The sequence below is a fragment of the Rhinolophus ferrumequinum genome, chromosome X (genome assembly GCF_004115265.2).
Source record: "Rhinolophus ferrumequinum isolate MPI-CBG mRhiFer1 chromosome X, mRhiFer1_v1.p, whole genome shotgun sequence".
In the NCBI taxonomy this organism is placed as follows: Eukaryota; Metazoa; Chordata; class Mammalia; order Chiroptera; family Rhinolophidae; genus Rhinolophus; species Rhinolophus ferrumequinum.
Genome location: NC_046284.1, coordinates 117952567 through 117974801, shown reverse-complemented (window position 1 = coordinate 117974801; position 22235 = coordinate 117952567). Strand labels below are relative to the sequence as shown.

General features: G+C 39.4%; 1 protein-coding gene across 3 annotated transcripts in view; it reads left to right on the top strand.

Moving 5' to 3' along the window:
* The window catches only part of FRMPD4 (FERM and PDZ domain containing 4), a 746993-nt gene that overhangs the window by 5255 nt on the left and 719503 nt on the right, over nucleotides 1–22235 (top strand). For all 3 annotated transcript variants that reach the window (XM_033107952.1, XM_033107961.1, XM_033107999.1), the window contains exon 2: nucleotides 20660–20789. The gene's annotated coding sequence lies outside the window, so the exon portion shown is untranslated. The remainder of the gene's footprint in view (nucleotides 1–20659; nucleotides 20790–22235) is intronic.

Sequence of the window (22235 nt, the reverse complement as noted above, 5' to 3'; positions counted from 1 at the left end):
GATGTTTTACATAGATGCCGTATTTATTTGTCCCAACCTATTAAGGAACCAAAATGTCCTTAATAGGAAGTGTAGGAGTACATTTTCAATGAAGAATTTGCATGCTTCTAATTTCAACCACATCGCTTCTCGGCCTTTTGGCTAAGATCAAGTGTAATTTCAACCACAATTGGATACGATACGCATTTGGTGCCGGAATAATGCCCCTGCCTTTAAGTGAACAGGAAAGTTGTGCCTGTGATAGATCCATTCCCCCTTCTTCAAATTCTTATCATGAGCCAAGGCAGCGGCAATTTTAATACTTTAAAGAAAAGGCCAAAAGCCTATCGATACATTGGCAGTGTGCCAATCAGAAATTGCATTCAGCGGCTTATAATAAAAACCCATAAAAGGGTGGCTTAAATTATGTCTTTATTAAGTCAAAAATGGGTAGCCCAAGGCTGTGATGGTGGTTACATGATATTACCTGGAACCTATGCTCCTTTTGACTTTGTGCTTTGTCATCCTAAGCCTCCTGTTCTCAAAATGGCTGTCAGAGCTCCAGCCATCATATTTTCACTTCAGGCATAAAGAAGGGGAAGAGCAAAGAGACAAGAAGGCATCTGCCAGTTGTGTTAAGCCCTTAAAATTGCCTTCCTGGACGTCTCCTTCAGTGACTTTTACTTACATCTTACTGACCAGGACTATTTTAAATACTCCCAGTTGTAAAAGAGACAGGAAATTTCATTTTTAACTTGTTACATTTTCTCTCCAAATAATCTCAGGTTCAAGTAATACATAAAAAAAGAGATATTTGGTAGACAGTCAGTAGCCTGTGCAACATTGGGATCTTATTATCACTGAGTTCTTGATTCACCTTTAGCAACTACTTCTAGACTTCTTGATACATGGAAGACAGAAACCCCTAATGTTAAAGGTACTGTTATTTAGGTGTTTCTTATGTGCAGCTAAACATATTCCTACCTGAAACAAATATAAATACTGCTCATTGGTGTTTAACTTTTAGAATTGACTCATTGACCAGGAATCAGACATTCAGATATATTCAGAACTAGGTAGGCAATGTGAGTGAGTGGTATTGGTTGGGGAGGGAGTCGTGGTAAACTGGAGAGTGCGTGCCCCATCTAAAGTGGGCTGCTGCTGCTATTGAACTCAGAGTGTTGTTTTCATATAGGATCGCCAGCCCACCGTTACCAAATAAAAAACTTTCAAGAGAACCAGAAATCTGGATCTTTATGCGTATCTCAAGGTCAGAAAATTCTTTTCACACCACATTATAAATATGAAGAAAAGAATACCTTTTCTTTATTTAGTCTATAATTATGGCCTCTCCCAATCTCCCTCCTGGAGGAAAAGCACAAGAAAAACCAATACACCAAAAGTCACTCTTGTTTCAGTGTTAGTCCATTCTGAAAATTTAGGAAATATTGCTTTCTTCTTTCTTAAAACATTGAGGTAGAATTCATATACCATAAATTTACCCTTGGAAAGAAACAATTCCATAGTTTTTAGTATAGTCACAAAGTTATGCAACAATCATTACTATCTAATTCCAGAACATTTCATCACCCCCAAAAGAAAACACATCCCATTAGTAGTCACGCCCCGGCCCCCAGCCCCTGGCAACCACTAATCTACTTTCTGCCCCTATGGATTTGCCCACTCCATTCATTTCACATAAATGGAATCATGCACTGTGTGGCTCTTTGTGACTGGCTTCCTTTGCTTAATATAATGTTTTCAGGGTTTATCCATGTGTAATGTATAGCAATACTTCATTCCTTTGTATGTCTGAATAATATTCCATTGTATAGATAAACCTCATTTTGTTTATCCATTAGTCATGGACATTTGGGTTGTTTCCATTGTTTGGCTATTAAGAATAATGGTGCTATTATCATTTGAGTACAAGGCTTCATGTGGACGTATGTTTTCATTTCCCTTAGGTATATACCTAGGAGTGAAATTGCTGGGTCATATGAGAACTTTGTATTTAACATTTTGAGGAGCTGCCAGACTCTTCCAAAGTGGCTGCACCAATTTACATTCTCATCAGCAGGATATAAGGATTCCGATTTCTCCACTTCCTTGCCAACTCTTGTTATTGCCTGTCTTTTTGATTCTAGCCATTCTACTGGTATGAAGTGCTATCTCATTGTGGTTTTGATTTTTTGTTTCCTTAACGACTAATAATGTTGAGCATCTTTTTATATGCTTGTTGGCCATTTGTAGATCTACTTTGGAGAAATGTCTATTTAAATCCTTTGTCTGTTTTAAAAATTGGGTTATTTTTATTAATGAATTGTATGCTTATTTTTTATATACTTTGAAAAATATATTATTGTCCTATTTTGCAGGACAATTTCAAACATTTTACAAATGTTTGAAAATTGGCAACGAGTATCGTTCCAACTAACATAAAAATACCCAGTTTCCTCCTGGCTTTCTATTTAGAAGAGCACTGAGATGTGTGGGGTAGGGTGTAGCTTTTGTAACCTCCTGGTAGGAGGGAAGAGTGAGGCTCTTTGGATCTTTCTCTGGGCTCCTGAAGCAATGTTCCATATCTACTTGGGTGCTGCTAGCTCGGCTGGCATTTATGGCTTACATCTTTGGTGGGAGAACTAGTAATCTGGTCTCTATTAACTTTGTGAGGGTCTTGTGTTGCTCTGGCTGCTTTGGCCTCAGCTCTGCCTCTTGTCACTTCTGATCCCTCTGAGGTCTGACCCTGACTTCCATTTGACCCTGTCTGCTCAGGCTGCTCTAACAAAATACCGCAGACTGGGGAGCTTATAACAACAGAAATGTATTTCTCACAGTCTGGAGGCTGGAAGTCCACAGTCTGGGTGCCAGCATGATCAGGTGATACCCTTTTCTGGGACACAGACTTCTCATGGTGTCCTCACATGGCAGAAGGGCTAGGGAGCCTTGTGGGGTCTCTTTTATAAGGACATTAATCCCATTCTTGAGGGCTTCCACCCTCATGATCTAATCACTCCAAAGGCTCCATTACTAATATCATCACCTTTAGAGGTTAGGGTTGCAACATGAATTTTGGGGGGATACAAACATTCAGACCATAGCAATCCTAACTCAAGTGGTCTTCTGTAGAGTCTTCGGTGGATCTCACCTCACCCCCACTATGGCCATACCTTGAGCAAACTCTACAGCTAGAAGCTCAGTTACTTTCCATTAGTGGAACCTAGGGCGACTTGGACAAGCTAAATTTCAAGATCTCCTTTTGCATGACTTGGTTATCAAGCAAGGCTATATGATTGAGTGGTATGAGGAAGCTTCCAGATCCTCTGTATTCTCCCCAATTTGTCCTTCGTGTCTCTTCTTTGCCAGGCACAGGCAAAAGAAGAGAAGTCAGGAGACCCAACTGCCCTCTTTGCTCTCCTGCTTTTTTCTCTCTCACCTTTTCACAGTTCCTCAGATCAGAAGATAGGAGGGCTTATTAGACAGGGTTCCCCCCGAGAAACGGAACCAATAGGACGTGTGTGTGTGTTTGTGTGTGTGTGTGTGTGTGTAAAGATACTTACTAAAAGGAATTGGCTCACAGAATCATGGAGGCTGACAAGTTCCAAGGTCTGTAGGGTGACTTGGCAAGCTGGCGACCCAGGAGAGCTGCTGGTGGAGTTCCAATCTGAAGCTGGCAGGCTCAAGACCCAGGAAGAGCCAATGTTTCAATTCGAGTTTGAAGGTAGGAAAAAGCCAGTGTCCCAGTTTGAAAGTCATCAGGCAAGAAGAGTTCTCTCTTACTCGGGGGAGGGTCAGCATTTTTGTTCTATTTAAGCCTTCAGCTGCTTGAATGAGGCCCGACCACCTTAGGGGAAGCAATCTGCTTTACTCAGTCTACCAATTTAAATGTTTCTCTCATCCCCAAACAACCTCGTATCAACACCCAGCATAATGTTTGACCAAATATCTGGGCACCTCATGGCCCAGGCAAATTGACACAGAAAATTAACCATCACAAAGGGCTGTCTCTTAACTTCTATTGTGACTAGGATGGCCCCTAAAATATACCATGAGATGTAGAACACATTTGAGGGTGAACGAATGCACCCGCTGGCTGGAATGCATGGGCCACATGTGTAACCTGGGACTGTACAAGTCAAATCAGGCTGTAGAGTGACCCTACTTATATACTCTAAATTCTGTAGCATGGCTCCAGCTGGCAGAGATGGAAGGACAACCTATTGTCAGGCTACTGTGGGAATCTATGAGGCTAAGTCCTCAAAGCTTGTCCCTTAAAAAACTTCAGAGGACATAAAGTAATCTAGAAAGCCCTCCCTCAAGAAAAAAGCTAGTTTTGGAGGATTAGTGTCCTGCTTCATAAGCCTATTTTTGAAGATCAGAAGATGAATATTCCCTTGGACTTTCTCTTCAAATTTCCTCTGTAATGAATTCTGGTCTCTCTACAGGCGGCTGGATGACTGAGCATTGTAGGGTGAAGGTCATGAAATTGAGAAGGAAAAAGAGTAAGGCACCAAAGAAATAGTAAGCAAATAGTACTTTGGTTACAGGTGAAGTATCTCAGTTTAAAATACTAATTTAATTTATAAATTTCTATTTAAATCAAACAAAACACATCCATGGCATTTTTCACTCAGGGACCAACAAGGGCCAATTTGACACTTGCTGGACAAATCACAGATGAGTTTTGTTACAGAATCAGGTTGGTGGGGATGGGAAAGGAGTGATAGATGGAAAGGAAAGACCATTACTGCTTTTTCTTACAGAATGGAGAACCAAGAGACATTGCTTATGGTGGAGAGAACATGAAATAGAGAAACAGTGTGCTCACTTACTAGCAGCATTGACCGATGAAGGTCTTGATCTGGAGATACAATTAGAGTATATACCTAAATGTAAGTGGACCCTGACTATAAGTGAAACCATCGTTTTCCTAAATGAGAAAGTTGAAAACAACTTCTCTTTTTTTCAACGTCAATATACAATATTTAGGAAAAGAGTGCAAATGGCCAAATATCTACCTATAATTTTTAACTTAAACTTTAATTATATGTACATACTTTAAAGCTCATATTACATAAAATATATTATTATACACAATTGCTCTTTGTCAGTCTCTATGTCATGATACAATTTTTCCCACACTCCATACTTGTACATTGACATTCATTTCTCCTTCTTCTAGAGCCACTTGAAAACAGTGTCATATTTGCTTCCACCAAGTTGGTTGGCACCTGTGGCCTGTTCAGTAGAGACGATTCAGGAGTGCGGGAGAGAGGCTCTCTGAGAGATACATGAGTATCATTTGAGTGTAGCTACAGCCATGGGAGTGGCTAGAATGGCTAGGAGATTTGTTTTATGTAGTATAACAAGGCCGGGGATTGGGCTTTGGGAAAACTTTCATCACTATTAGAAGGGAGGGGAGAGAATCCCATGAAGGAGGCTGAGAAAAAATGAGACAGAGAGAAAGATGGTCAAGACAGGAAAAGTGTCAAGGAAAGATTATTTAGTAGTGTTAGATTTCAGAAGAATACCAAGTGAAATAAGGAATGAAAGTGTCCACTTGATTTAGCAAAATTCTTCTGTATTTTCTAAATAAGGTTGTGAACTCCTTAGATGATAGATCATTTTGTCTGTAAACAGTTTAGAAGAACCTTTTGGGGAAGGTATGATTTAGGAGTATTTAGTTGAAATGTAATTAACTCAATATTCATCAAGAGGAGGACGACCCTGGCAAAAACAAATGAATGTGCTTTTGCCCAAATTTGCCTGTGGCCCTGCATGGGGATAACCTCACAAACAACTAAACTGAGTCCCTGCCTTTGTCCTCTGGGACCTCAAGTTCACTCTGTGTCTAGCTTGCTGTCCATTCTGGTTCTGTCTGGTTGTCCCTGATCCCTGCCCAATTTTCTTCCAATGACGACCTCTGCGGCAAGGGCTTCACATTTATCGGTAGAATTTCTGTTGAATAGATATCCAGTTTGCCTCCAGACACCCACTACTGTCTTTGTGATTCCCATGGATGTATCTAAAGGGTGGTAACTATGGGGAGACAGATTGTTTCAATGCGAGGATGACTGTCAGACAAAGTGATTCAGGAGGTGTTGAAAGAGTTAATCAAAGAGGCACCAGATTTCCATTCTCCAGCGATCTTCCAGCACAGACTAGATGACCTTTTAGCAGTCATGCTGCAGAGAAAAGAATTCCTCCATCGGATGACCTTTAAAGTTCTTTCCTGTCCTAAGAGTCAGTGGTATCCCAACACCAAACATAGCATAGAAATCAAGGAACCTCAGGGTTGGAAGAGACTTTAAGATGTCATTAGATTCACTGCCTACCACATAAATATATTCCTTTTACTGCCTTATTGAAGAGGAGCATACACAGCTTCTTTGCTTTTTAAATTAATACACTATTTTTAGAGCTGTTTTAGGTTCACAGCAAAATGGAGTGGTAAGCGCAAAGATTTCCCTTATACCTCCTACCCCCACACACGCACAGCCTTCCCCACTGTCAACATCCCACACTAGAATGGTACCTTTGTTACAGTGATGAACTCACACTGACACATCATCGTCACCCAAAGTCCACAGTTCACATTAGGGCTCACTCTTGGTGTTGCATACTCCATGGGTTTTAAAAAATATATAATGACATGGGTCCACCATTGTAGTATTTACAGAAAAGTTTCACTGCCCTAAAAATCCTGGGCTCTATCCATTCATTCTTCCTTCCCCCAATCCCTGTTGACCATAATCTTTTTACAGTTTCCATAGTTTTGCCTTCTCCAGAATGCATATCATTGGAATCATACAGTATTTAGCCTTTTCAGATCGCCGCCTTTCACTTAGTAATATGCATTTAAGACTTCTCAATGGCTTTCCATGGCCTGATAGCTCATTCTTTTAGAGTTGCATAATATTGTATTGTTGGATATACCACTGTTTACTTATTTGTCCTATGGAAGGACATCTTGGTTGCTTTCAAGTTTTGGCAGTTATAAATAAAGCTGTTACAAATATCTGTGTGCAAGTTTTTGGGCAGATGTAAGTTTTCAATTCATTTGGAGTTTTTAATTCAAGGAGTGCAGTTGCTGGATCATATAACAAGAATATGTTTAGTTTTGTAAGAAACTGTCAAATTGTCTTCCAAAGTGGCTGTACCATTTTGCATTCTCACCAGCAATAAGTGAGAGTTCCTGTTGCTCCACATCCTCACCAGCATTTGGTGTTGTCAGTGTTCTGGATTTTGGCCATTCCTTGGCTTCTCTTTGCATATTCAAACAATGGTAATTTACCATGTTGGAAACAGAACGCATTTAACCAGCTGAGCAAGGAAGGCCTTACTGGGGAGTCAGCTGAGATAAAGAATGCTTATGGCATCTACGTTCACTCTTCTGTCCAGTCCTTCCATTGGCTCGCCACTGATTTCTCAGAGTCCCACTAACACCAGAGCTCCAGTCATGAGCTCCCTGGGTGACAATGCCCCTCTCTTTACAATTACCAAATAAGGCAGCTCATTCTATTTTTATGAAAACTGCCTTGTATTTGTTCAGCCTCCATTATCTGGAGTTGTGAAAATATCTTCTCCTATGTAGTAGACTTCTAGTTGATTGAAAATAGAAAGCTTCCTTCTCATTTTCTCTCTTACCTAGGCTGTCTGTTTTTATCCAGGTGAATGTATGCGTATTTTTACAAAAGTGAAACTGTCCTGAAATGGAATGATCAAAGGATATATATTTCAGTACATGAATATAATTATAACTAATGTTACACGTTTAACACATGAGAGATGAACTTGTTTAAAAAAACATAACACATGTGTAGGCTGTAATGATGATACCTATAATCCATCTGCTTTTTATACATCTTTCAGTTTTCTTGGTAAAATTTCACTTGGGGTTGAAACTTGGCAAAGCCTTAGTCTGACAGCAATTTTTAAAATACAAAATGTGAGAAAAAGAGGAAAGAATCTGTCATATTTTTCAGTTACAAAAGCACTAAGGCAAGGAATAGCTCCTTTATCTTCTTTTCCTTTTTATGAACTCAGAAAGTCCAAAAAGAGAGGGTTAGAAGAGTAAAACCCTAGCACTTTTCAACTTAGAAAAAGTAGAAAAAGTAGATATTTAGATACTTAAATGAGAGAAGTAATCAATGACCTATCAGAAGCCAAGGCGGCCACTGTAATTGAAAAGTACATTCACATGTTTTCTCAATGTTTCTTTTAAAGCCAGAAGAGTTCCTATTTCTTTCAAAGTTAAGAGGAGCTCTGGGAGCCTGTTGTTGACCTCTTGTTTCATTTAACTCAAAAACTTTTTCCTGTTTAATGTCATCAGTATTGGACTTTCCTTCCCTCATCCTTTTCCTCTATCCTTATCTACGCAGCTAGATTACATCAAGGCAGCAGGACCAAGGGAACAGATACGTATATAAACAGAAGGAATGAAAAATAGGCAACACGGCATCGGAGGAAGAGGAGTGTGAGGTGGGGCGTTGGGAGGAATGGCATTGAGCAAAGGTGCTAGAGGGTCAGGTGGCCAGAGTGAGAGGCCAGGTTGGCTGAGGCAGGTGATGACTTCCTCTTCTTGCTGCCTTCCCTGTTCCATTTTTGTCTTCTTTCCTCGTCCTCCCTTTACTTCATTTTCTCTTTTCCTTTCAACCATTTTGTCCTTTCTCTGCTTTCCCCATTCTTATGACTCTTCTTTCCTGTAACTTCTGCCATCTTTTCCCAGTTTATCACTTGCCATGTGTGCAGGAAACCATTAGCAGAGCAGGCCTGAGGCTGCTATCTTTAAAAGACCTTCTTACAAGATTGGCCCTGGGCTGACACCTGGACGCTTTGCTTTTAAAACATTCTCTAGGTGATGAGTTGTCTTGCCCATCTGGGGCACTGAACACCTGCTTCCTTCTGGGAATCTGAAATTTGGGCAGTTGTGGAAGGTCGTTATGCCTAACTGACAAACTCCCAATAAAAACCCTGGACTCTGGGTGGCCGGATGGCTCAGTTGGTTTGAGCGTGAACTCTGAGCGGCAGGGTTGCTGGTCCGATTCCCACAAGGGCCAGTGAGCTGCGCCCTCCACAACTGGATTGAAGATAATGAATTGCCGCTGAGCTTCCAGAGGGGCGGCCGTATAGCCCAGTTGGTTAGAGCGTGAGCTCTCAACAACAAGGTTGCCAGTTCAATTCCTGCATGGAATGATGGGCTGCGCCCCCTGCAACTAAAGATTGAAAACAGTGACTGGACTTGGAGCTGAGCTGCGCCCTCCACAACTAGATTGAAGGACAACGACTTGGAGCTGATGGGCCCTGGAGAAACACACTGTTCCCCAATAAAAAAAAAAAAAAAAGAACCCTGGACTGTGCATCTCAAGCAGGACTCACTGGGCAGAGCACTGCAAACGTGTAGCTGTGTCTCATGGCTAGAGGAAGAAACACAGTCCTTCCTGGTGCTATGGAGCGGACAGAAGAAATCTGGCCATGGAATCTTCCAGACTCCCTCTGGTGGGTTTTCCCCTTTGGTAATTGTTGTAGTGCACTGTAACCATGAGTCCGACTGCTTCTGAATCCTGTGAGTGAATCTAGCAAATCACCAAATGTATGGGTGGTATTGGGACCCCTGAAACACATGCCAAGGTAATGTCTCGCCTGGCCCATCTTTGCTGCCTTTAAAGTGGCATTTAAAAGGACTGCTGATTTTTTTTATCTTGTGAAAATTATTACTTCCCACTGGGAAGAGACTTTATTTTAAAGGCAAGAGTGAGGGTGAATGGAGACCACTAGATACCAGGCAGTATGCTAAGCGCTTTATATACATTGTGTCATATAATCAACAACCCTGTGAGGTGGTTGTGATCACTCCTACTTTGAATGTAGGAAGTCGACTCAACCAGATTACAAAGATAACAAAGAGAGGAGGCAGGACTTTAGTGGTTTCATGAACATTTATCAAGCAACTAATATACAGAGGGTGCCAAAAAATGTATACACATTTTAACAAAAGAAAACTGTATTGAAATTGTAATACTCAGGATATACCGATAACAAAAGAGGAATACAAGTCACATGTGACTTCTGCAATGACAAGAGGTGCTCAGAGGGGTTCCCATCAGCGTCCAAACACTTCTGATGATGGCGAATTACTGCTTGAGCAACATTGACCAAAGTGTCCACTTGTATACATTTTTTTCGGCACCCCCCATATATCGGGCAGCATGCTGGGCAAGAGAGAATGATAAATGAATCCAAGAATCAGCTATAGAGTTGCTAACTGTTAGGCAGGAGACAGCCATATAAACCTAACTGTTATGCTCTCATGAAAGCTTAAGACGATAGATATGCCTGGGGTGCTCTGAAATTTTAATCTAAGTAATTTTAATGGGAAAGTTTAGGCTTTTTCTTTTTAAAGTTCATTATTACTATACCTCCCTCTTTCTTTCAAGGGAAATGCATATGAGGAAGTGAAAAAGTTCTGTTTTGTTCTTGAATAATTTTTGTTAGGTTTTGAAATGTACAAGTAATATATGTCCGTGACAAAAATGTCTGATGGTTCAGGAAAGTAAAGTGAAAAGTCAAAATACACATCCATTTTCCAACAATTTTCCGCATTCCATTCCCCAAAGAGAATCACGTTTCCATTTTCCCATTGTCCATTCAGTCCCTCCTACTGTGAAATATAAAATAAAAAGATAGGAGCCCAATAATAGCTAAATTTAATGATTAAAATGATAAATCACTTTTTTCACAGACTTTCTGGGCAAAGTGTAAGCATCCTGAATGCCCCTGGCCATGTTGGACTGAATTTGTGTTTCTGACTATGAATTATACTTCTGACTATATATTACTATTTTAGTTTATATTTCAGTTCATTTTTAAACTGAAAAAAGAGTTGTATTTCAATACTTTTTTTTTTCCATTTAAAAAATCCTACTGGTCAATTCTTTAAGTTAGAAATCTCAAATATTTATGTTGTTGTTGGATTTTGAGAAAGTTATTTTGAAATATTCCTGGATTCAGTTTCTCTAAAAGCTGTGATTTTGTTTCTTCTATACTGAGATCTGAAAAAAAAATCTTACTTTTCTAAGGATGTGATAAAAGAACAGTGTGACAAAAATAGATTCATGCTCAACTACTACAGAAATAGGCGACAGTGGGTAGAAATGATAAATAATAGCCAGGAATAATGGGGGGGGGATCATGATTTATGTTAGAACTGAAAGGAATCTTAGAGCTCACCCAGTGTGTCCCCTCGATTTACATATAAGACTCTCCATACTACTAATGATGAAAACCAGAAATGAATATTAATTCACAATGAGAGTACAGCTTGTGGTTTGTTTTTTATTTTTATTCTAGAGCCTATTTTTTGTTTGTCCCTGGATTTGGGTATTCTTGTGTATATTTGGGGAATTTTCCGCAGTACCAGCTGAGTAATTAAGGAATAGAAATGCCTCTATGTTAGGTCTGATTCAGGAGAATGGCTCAGTCTCACCAAGCTTATTCCTATGAATATAAATCAAGTAAGTTCAGTTCAAATTAACTCATCAAGAATCTAGCACAAATTCTTGTCCTATATTCTAAGGTGCTCTTCATCCCGTGGGAAGTAGGATCCGCAACAAAAAAAATTAGAAAGCAACGTTAGAGTTCAAACATGTGATACAGACAGAAGGTGCTAGAAAGATATCCAGACATTTTTATAGGCGGAAGAAGGCAATTTTCTTATTTGCAAAACAAAGATTTTGGATTAAATTGACCCAATGGTTTTCTTAATTTGTAGTAAATTTGTAGAGTTGTGTAACCATTATCACAATCGTGTTTTAGAATTGCCCCCTTACTCTCAGAATTTCCCTTGGGCCCATTTGTAGTCAATTCCCAGCCCTATGCCTCCACCCCACCTGCACCAGACCCGGGTCTGCTTTCTATAGCTATAGATTTGCCCTTCTGAAATGGAATTACACAACATGTAGGCTTTTGCATCTGGCTTTTTTTCCGCATAATTTTTCGAGGTTCATCCATGTTATAACATACAGCAGTAGTTTGTTTCTTTTGTTTGCTGCGCAACATTCTTTTGTATGGATACATCACTTGTGTATGGAGACACCAGTTGATGGACATTTAGGTTATTTTCATTTTTGACTATTAGGAATACTGCTGCTACGACACTCAGTTACAAGTCTTTGTGTAGACACATGTTTTCATTTCTCTTGGGTAGTAGATTCCTGGGAGTAGGATCACGGGTTTGTATAAGTGTAAATTTTACAGAAACTAACAAGCTGTTGCACAAAGTGGCCATGTCCTTTTACATCCCTACCAGCAGTCCATAAGGGTTTCTCCAAATAACTAATGACGTACATCCGTTCATATGCTTCTTGTTTATTTGTGTGTCCTTTTTGGTGAAATGTCTAGTTACATTTTTTTACTCATTTTTACATTGGCTTATTTGCCTTTTTATTGTTGAGTTACAAGAGTTCTTTCTGTATTCTGAATACAAAGAACTCAGAAATTAGTCAATTTTTGAACTCTTCTTACAGATTTGTTCAAAAAAGGAGTTTGGGAAGTACTCGACTTTAGCTTGGGTATGATGACAACAGAAATTTTCGAGAATGGCAAAACTCACATCTTGGAATGCAAATTATATGCAGTTTACCTATGGTAACTTAGGTGTAATATATAGAAAGAAAAAAACTCTAACAGACATAGTGAGGTTCTATTATCAACTTCTAATTCTTTATCACAAGGAAGTTAATGAAATTCCTTCATCAGATATAACTAAGAAAAGAGTCGGTGTTCTGGTCTAGTGGAAAAACTCCCTTCCTCATTGGATATTAGCTGAAAATAAGAGTCCAGCCCGTTGGGCTGACAAGTGGATGATGGGTGAGGTGGTGGTTGGGATATTCCTGTTTAGCCATTTTGTGCCGTCTGGGCCACACAACCCTGCCTTCTTTGTGGAAATTACTTGTGTGTCAGTGCACTAAGCTTCATCACTACAGTGGGCCACACTGCACATTCTGAGTCGATGGTAAGAACACACTGTGTATGATTTCAGCCTTTTCAGATGTATTGAGACTTGTTTTGTGGCCCAGCCTATAGTCTATCCTAGAATATTCCATGTGTACTTGAAAAGAATGCTTACTATGAAAACTTTTATAGAAGAAAAGAAGTTGATTCTGACTATAAAGTATCCTGTGAAATGTACTTCGAGTCAGTTTATGCTACCCTTGTGTAAATGAGGCTGATTCCTATTCTCCTAAGGTAAATTTAACAAGAAGATGCATATTTATGATGCAGATTACTAAGAAAGCAAATATACTTGCAGAAATCTTTAAAAACATAGCTGTCAAAATAATTTATATTTTCCTATCCCTGGTTCTAGTAAACAGTTGAAGGTGTGAGGATATTATTTGTTTCTTCGCCATGTTTTTCAACATTTGTGTACATAATATAGGTTTATTAAGGCCGTTCCTATTCTTGAACCGAACTATTTTGACATTTGTTTAATTAAATAATTACTCATTTACTGCACTTGGGGAAAACTACACTCGCAGACAAGGACAGAATTATCCAGGATATCAATTTTTATTCTCTGCACTATGAAGTTGATGTTAGCTAAAAGCAGGAAGCGCAAAGCAGCAAAGCACAGCATTAGGCAATGTTTAGAGGCTTTGTCATGCAGTTAAAAAGGAATTCAGGTTTGCACGTGATAAAATTTTGCAAAATATTTTTACTTCTGTTTTTTCAAACTTGGAATTCATCATTCTGAGACAGAATCTTGAGTTGAGGTGGGCATTTTCTAAGATAATTTCTTAAAAATATAAACCATGTTAGAACCACAGAACTCCTCCATTTTGCATAAAGGAAGGCCACTTCCCAAGGCTTTCAGTTGCTGCCTTTTCATGTTTTAGAAGCTAAATAGTTGATTGCTTCATTATTCAATTTCTCACTATTTTAGGACAATGAGGTTCATGGTCAGGGAGGAATACCTGAAATCGTTTTCTCCACATATTAAGAGTTTTGCTTTTGGGTTCTCTTTTTTACCACTCTGTCTCTATCCCTTGTTACAGTAAGTGGTTTCCCACAGACTTGAGACTAACTGCTGCTGCCAGTTCAAGTGAAATGTTCCTTTCTGTTTCCTGATGATTTCACTGTGCCTGTGTCCTCCTTCCCATTGCGGGTTGTGCTTGTCCTTCATACTTGAGGATTTGGGCTGTCACTTCTAACTTGGCCTAACTTTTGCCTTGTGTGTTGCAAACTTCCAAGAATTACTGTTGATTTAAATGAACCAAATTGGCTATTAAATACAACAAGGGTGCTTCTCAAGACAATATAAAATTAAGAATACATTTGCGAGAGCACTTGAAATCTATAACAATAGGCATATAGTTTGGAAAGAATCATTTCTCAATGTGCTGTGTCGACCAAAAACATCCAGCCTAAGAGAAAGCTTATAAGAGTTTATTTGAACCAAACTGACGACAATTGCCGGGTAGCAAAGACTCAACAGATTGAGAAAATGTTCCACAAGATGGTGGTTTGCAGCTTATTTTTACATAGAATCAAAAAAGGAGGGCTACATGAAATCCACTGGTGGTAGATTAAGGGAGTGGGAGAAAGCAAAGCAGGGAAATCTCTGGGATTGCATAAAAGTAAATTGGAGAGACAGGTACTTCTTTCACATAGGTGGGTATAGGATAGTCAATAGTTGGCTTTTTACAGCACACAGAGATGGTAATCGGGTAACAAGAATAATAATAAGGGATTCTGTACTTTCCTGCTCTGGTCCGGAAAAAGGGATCACTGACATTCCAAGGGCAGTTATCCTAGGTGCAAAAAGACAATAGGCTCACTTAAGGTGAAGATTGACCTTTGTCAAGGAAGCTACAGGCGAAAGATGTGACTTCCCGCCATGGCCCACCTTACTTAGGAATTTTTATGTTCGTGCCATCCTATGTGGTTGTTTTCAGTCTCCAGAGCTTGCCAGGGTTAACCTGTGGCCCCTTTTCCGTCTACAACTGTTTTCTCTTGAAGAATGGGTTGCTGTGGTGCTTAAGTTGTCTATTTTAATCTAAGCAAATGTATTGTGGTTGGTTACTATTTCTCAGGGTAATCATCCTTTTTGAGATTGAAGTGTAAGGAGAGCTTTTTGGTTGAGGATTTTTTATGGGACTTCTTCCAGGATGTATCTGGACTATATGGTTGCAGCTGCTACATGACTCAGGTGGCATTTGCAATCCTGATTCATTCCTTGCCAAGCAGCATACTGATGTCAGAGAATGTTTCCTGATTATCATTAAAGTTACCTTTGCTGAGATATACTTGGTTTTTCCAGGAAAGGGAGCTGGCAACTGAGAGCCAGTTGGCACCTGACTAGCTATTAGTAATGTGTTCTTCTCCCTCTGGGGTGTCAGCTCCCCAAGGGCTCCATGCCAATCACACTTTAATGATATTTAAAAGAGACGAATTGTCTTGGAGAAAATGTTGCTGCCTTGGAAGCATCTTGTCAGGTTCTTAAAGCCTGATTATAAATGAACTCATAAAAGAGACAAAACTTTTATACATCGGTAGGATTTTTCCTAAACTGAGTTAGGAATAAATGGTTCCTGCACTGCTGTAGGTGAGGTGCGATGAGTTTTAAGGACTTTTTGTAAAGCTCAAATTCCTAGTTATCCCTGGAGATGAAGATTGATTAATCTTCATTTAGTAGCAGTTGTTCTTTTACTGAAAAATTTACGAGGTATCTCTTATTTATATAAGAGTAGAACCAGTTTGTAGATTTTTTAAGTCTAAATCTCTAAATTCAATTGAAATTCTTTCACAAAGTATTGAATTTTTTTAAAAACAAAGAAGCAGTTAAAGCTCTGCTATGGGACTCTTAAACAACTTGAAGACATTTACTGATTTTCTGAGTTTGTGTTAGTTGTGGATATACTTGGTACAAAGCTGAACAAGAATCAAAGGCTCCAACAGAAGGATGACAGTGCGATCTGTGATAAGTCATATCTGAGTAAGAGAGAATAGCTGGAGAAGTATTATTAGGATTGTTAAAGGATAAAAAGAGGCATGTTAAAAATTTCAAGAGTTTGAGGAAAAATCAATTGGAATTGGGTAGCCTGAAATCCCTTAGAATATCTTGTCAGGTTTCAGCCAGGACCAACAGTAGATATTCCTAGTAGTACTGAATGACCCCATAGACCCAAGAGGGATCTTCAGAGATACTATCCTCCCAAGATCCAGAGCCACTCCCAAAGATACCATGTTTCCCTGAAAATAAGATCTAGCCAGACCATCAGCTCTAATGCATCTTTTGGAGCAAAAACTAATATAAGACCTGGTCTTATAGTAAAATAAGACCAGGTCATAACATAACATAACATAACAACACCAGGTCTTATGTAAGATCCAGTCTTATATAATATAATATAATACTGGGTCTTATATTAATTTTTGCTCCAAAAGATGCATTAGAGCTGATTGTCTGGCTAGGTCTTATTTTTGGGGAAATAGTACCCAAAAAAATAGTACCCCAAAAAAGAAAGACTTAGACAATTCTCCTGACAGCTGGAATTGCTGGGGAATTGAAACAGTCTGTAGGACCCTAGCTGCAAATGAAGTGTACTCCACATTTCTGCCCAATCACGAGTGGGGTGCAACCCACATTTCTATCCAGCCATATTTTGGGGGCCTCAAATGTGACAGTTGCTAAGCCAAGTTCTCAGGACACAAGAAGGCAATAGCTGTCCGTGGGAGAGAAAGGATCAATAACCAGTGTTTTTTCCTGCCAATCTGAATTTGGAAAGGAAGGGACAATGTGAAATTTTATCTTTTCTCAACCACGCACCGCACAGATAGAGAGAGACCTGGGAGAGCTGACTTTGGCGAGAATTCTTATCCTTTGCTGGCTTCTGCAAGTTTGCTCAGGATGCCATCTGCAGGTTCCAGAGTGAGTGGGGTGTCCCAGGGGTCTCATCCTAGTCACCAGAAACTGTACAAGTGGAAACATCATTTTCCCTCTATCCTTTATAGTGAGTGTCTGGCTAAGACCCCTTGTTCTTTAGGTCACCTCGAAAATGGATAAGGTTATCTAAGGTGGTTAAAAATTCTCCACTGAGGCCACTGTAATTCAAGATTATCTTTGGTAAAGTTAATCTACTTGTTCAACCTTAAAACACAATTTTATTCACCTGAGGCCTCACACTGGCCCCGGTCTAGTTTCTAAGCTGGAACCCGTCTGTCCCCAGACCCAGTCTGGTTTCTAAGCCAGAACCAGTTCATCCCAGACCCGACCGGTTTCTAAGCCGGAACCAGTCCACGTCCAACAGTTTCCAGACCCAATCTGGAAAAAGAAATGCTCAAATTAAGTCTGAAAGATGGTAATGCAAAAGCTGCAGGGCTAGGATCTGGGATTCAAGAGGGAGTGGTCAACCATGTCCAGAGGGTGAGAAAGCAGAGAGCTCAGGGGGCAGCATCAAACCGGAAATGAGTAGGAGTGCACGGGGCTGGAGCTCAGGGAGAGGTTTTATAGAAAAGATGGAAGCAAAGTAAGGAAATTTTTGATTGGCTATAGTGTAAAGCCTCGTTGGCTGTTTGTGATTGGTTGTCCTTAGCATTTAGATTTTGTAACCTTGAGGCATTTACAGGCTTAGATTTTGGTTGTCTTATGTCGGCCCCCACGGCATTAGAGCCACCTCAGTCTAATAACCTCTTTGTTTAATTTAACAGGATTTTATATTTAAATCTCTCACAAAATAGTCATTTATTGGGTCAATTTCCTATGTCAGCTAATTATACTGTATGAATTTTTCCATGACTGCAGCGGTGACGATGTCCTTTACCAAGGTCTGCTGGATTTTTTGCCTTGAATGTTAGAACTGATAATACTTTTGATTTGATAGTTCCTGTTTATCTTTTAAACTGAAAAAAAAAAGCACAAACATGAAAATAAGAAATAAAAAGGTCTTTTAGCTTTATTTTTAGTCCAGGGTTGATAAATATGCATCAGGCCAGAATTTGTCTTTCTGTAATTAATTCACTTATTCAGTTTAATGTTTGTACAATATTACAGGAATAAAAGCCTGAAATGTGTGCAATCCTTCCGGGGTTTGCTAAGGAGACAGAACTTATAACAACTAAAACAAGTAGAAAGTGCTTAATACTCTAAGGGCTGGTCTCCAAGTAGGTGAAGTCCCATGGAGGGTGTGAGGCAGGAGAGAACCTTTCTACTAGGGTCGGGGTTTATCCGATGGAGTGGGGGCAAGAGTTTTGAGGACAGTCTTAGTGTTGGATTGGCATTTCTGATAGGCCTCACAGAGTTGGTAGGATCTTGAAAAGAGTGTTTGAGGTGGGGCAAGTATTAGAGGGAGGAAATAGCATGAGGGAAAGCATTTTGGTCACCCTGTAAGGCTCATATGGGGACCAAGAGGGTACTTAGACTACTGTAAAGATGTCAAAAAAGGAAGTGCTAGAAATTCAGGTTTACACATAGGTTAGGTGGAGATCAGAGAAAATTTGGATGCCACGCTCAAGATTGTGTATATTTTTGAATTTCTGTGTAGGAGTGGTATGTCAGCTCTGAAAATGCACCTTGCAGACCTCCTATACTGGGAAGCAGTTGTCCCGGGGCCTCAGCGCCTGCCCTCTGGAATCCATTTGGATCTTGCCTCCCATGGCTGCTTCCCAACTATGACTGAGCGGGGAAGGGATACTAAGGCATGCTGTTCCAGGAGATGTAGTCTCCTTTGTTGGTTTAACTTGACTCAAAAACTCCCAGACAGTTTTGCTGAACCTTCCTTAGACATTAAAACAGTGTAGGCTGCTTCCACCCAAGTGAACGTGGGTCTGTCAGCTCTCTCAATCTTGCCTGGCTCCATCCATATTTCCCTTTGCACAGGCATTTCCGCTAGTAAAGCCCTGGTGCATTTAATCTCATCTTGACTTCTGCATCTTAGAGGAAGGACCAGGACTAACTCCAAGTGTTTAAAAGTAGCAGCATGGTTGAAGGTATATGGCTAAGGAAACTGTCTTGAAGATGTGTTTGTGTAGCAAGCACACTGCTTTTATTTTAGCTGTATGGCCACTTCAGGAGACTTTACTGGAACTGGTGGAGATTAGGGAGGTCTATAGCACCCCCTAGCCTACCCTCGGTGTTGGTAGTGGGGAGTCACGTGAAGTTTTTGACTTACTATCGAAATGAAGACAGATTATTTCATAGTTCAGTCATAAACTGTGACTAAAGTCATATGTATGACTAAAGAAAACATTATTTCAACTCTATTAATGTAAACTGAAAATGTAATTTCTGCCTCCAGTTCAATACTTCTGATTTAGAAAGAACTCGTGTCTTAAGTGTTTGACAAAGGTGGCTTAAATATTCTTTTCTCCATTATTTTTCCCCCTCAGTATCCCTCTAATACATTTTATCAGGAAGTATGGCATGGCCATACAGTTTCTTAATTTACAAGTTTCGTTCTTCGTATAATTTGTGAAAGAACTCTTATGACAGCCCGAAATTACTTTGACTCAATATTAATAAAGACGTATATTAAAACATGTGCCTTGTTCACCTGTTACTCAGCTTTGTGTTATGCTTTGTCTTCCACTGAAATAATTCTGTGTTTAGGACCTTGCCATTGGTTGCCTTGGATATCATGGGACTGTCACAACTTTAGGCTGTTACTCTGCTGCATGTGCTGGCAGGAGACAATAGGCTGCCAGGCAGAGGCAGAGAGAAAGGGAAAACTGGATTCCCATACATGCTGTGGTCTTGGCAAGTTACACACATTGCACAGGTCTGTGAAAATAATTTCTACCAGAAATATATGTCATAAATAAACAAAGGCTGCTCAGAAAGTTAACAAGAGGGAAAGAATGAGGGAGGAAGCAGAGACGGTCTGGGTGCGGACTGAGGGCACTTGGATGGCATTGCATTGGCAGCTCTAAACCGGTAGTCAGACACACCAGAGGGGCAAGGACAGAGGAAGCTACCTAAGGGATGCTAGAGCCCACGAGAGTAAGCCGAGATTTTGAACAGGGTAAGTGGATGAGGAAGGGAAAATGGCCAGTGTTTGATGTGCATGCACAATTGGACAATAGGAGCTTTTGGTGTCCCTTGAGAAAAGCATGTGCTTCCTCCTCAGTGACTGAAGGGTTATTTAGCAAACAAAGTGGTCAGGCCTCTTGTCTTTATATGCAAAACTATCCTGTCATTCTTTTGTTGCTCTGGGAATATTCTAGAGAATTGATGTCTCCTTTATCCATGAAGACTTCCACTCATCTGCTAATCCCCTAACAACAAAGATGCATTCCAAAATCAAAAGGAGTTTAATGGACACTTTACATTGACCTTATTTATCGCTCTTCCATTCTGTGGGCATTCTTGACTTCTGTTTATAGTAAAATGTGAGTGTTTCCTTCCATAGCAAAATAGGTTTTTCTCTAGTAAATGTTTGTTCTTGTGCAGAAAAATGTGAAAGAAGTCTTATAGTTTATTGTTACCAGTTGTTTCATAAAGTTAGTAATTATTTAAATTGAGGATGGTGGAAATAGAAAAGTCAGAAGAACATCCACTTGTGACATTCCCAGGAGAAGAATTCCTGCAATGAGTAAAACCGAGTGAATTGTACTGTTCTTTAAAAATATATAACACATTTTGTAGAAAGAAGATAGTCAAAGCCAGACACTATTTATCTTACAGGTGGATGGAAAACAGTCCAAGAGAAAAAAATAAGTGACTTAATGACCTAACTTTACCCAGAGAGTGGAAAATAAAACGCAAGATTCTAAACCCTGCCCTTCCATTTCATCTTCATCTTTGAAAAATACAGGTGAGTGTTGGTAATCATTTTGAAAGTTTACCTAGTGGCCATGGAAACAAAATGGCCAAAATAGCAGTGCTGATTTGACTCAAAAATTGTTTTAATTTTCTTGCAAATATTATTAGAATGATATTGTTTTCTTATTCATGAATGTGAAACTGTGTGACCTGATCTTTTTAAAAAAGCACATCTTTATGAGTTGTGTACATCACATGAAGACATGTTACTCAGAACAAAATCTCCACGAGGAAGGCACCTATGACAATAGCAACTTATGGAGTGCTAGTGACATGCTGCTAGTGACAGCCGCAGTTTATAGAGTAATTTTTCTGTCATGCATTGTGCTAATGTGCATTCCAGACATTTTCTAAAGAATCCTTGTGATAGCATTAGGTAAGAATTTTCAGCATTTTATGAATATGGAAACTGAGGCATACTGTGTTTCCCTGAAAATGAGACCTAGCCGGACTATCAGCTCTAATGCGTCTTTTGGAGCAAAAAATAATAAAAGACCTGGTCTTATTTTAATATAACATAAGACTGGGTATAATATAATATTACATTATATTGTATTATAATATAATACCGGGTATAATATAATATAATATGTGTGTCTTATGTAATATAAGTCTGGGTCTTATATTAATTTTTGCTCCAAAAGATGCATTAGAGCTGATGGTCCAGCTAGGTCTTATTTTTGGGGAAACATGGTAGAGAGGCTAAGACATTAGCTGAGGTCCATATATCTAGCATGACTAGTCCATGTTTGTTTCTCTCTCTCCAAAGATAAATCTCTTAACCAGGGAAGATTATGTAACTGGTAAACTGAGTGGTGATTGGGACACACCAGGTCCTTTCACACATTTGATTTTTCTAAAAGGATATCCAGATTGTAGAGTAAGTTGAATCAAAAGTAACCAATTCATACTAGGCTTTGGCATAGGAATAACTAGTATGTGGCTTGCTCTTATGATATCTTATGTCCGTCAATCACTTGCTTTGGAGAGAAGGACTTCACAAAATAGGTACAGTTTCTAGGCTACTAGTTCAGGTAATAAAGGACTGTGAACATTGAGTTTAGGCAATAGTAGGAGAAACAAGGTGAAAAAGCACAGTTCTCAATTCTAGTCCTGGGAATCCACTGACAGCGGGGTAGACACATTCTGTGAGCTACAGTGGTGGTTGGTGGTCTGTAAACTTATTTGTTCACACATCACTTCAGCAAAAAAAGAAATAAAAAGGTAAGACTGTCCATATAAGCATGTGTCTGTGTATGTATATATAATGATTACAGATTATAAACATTAATATATTAAGAGCTCTTAAAAGAGACTTTTAAATATGCATCAAGTTTAGTAAAATTTTGTAATGGGCTGAGTGTTGTTTCATGGTTTTTAATATTCTTGAAAACTATGGCAATAGTTTGTTTTCATGGGCTAGATGTTTAGTTTTTAA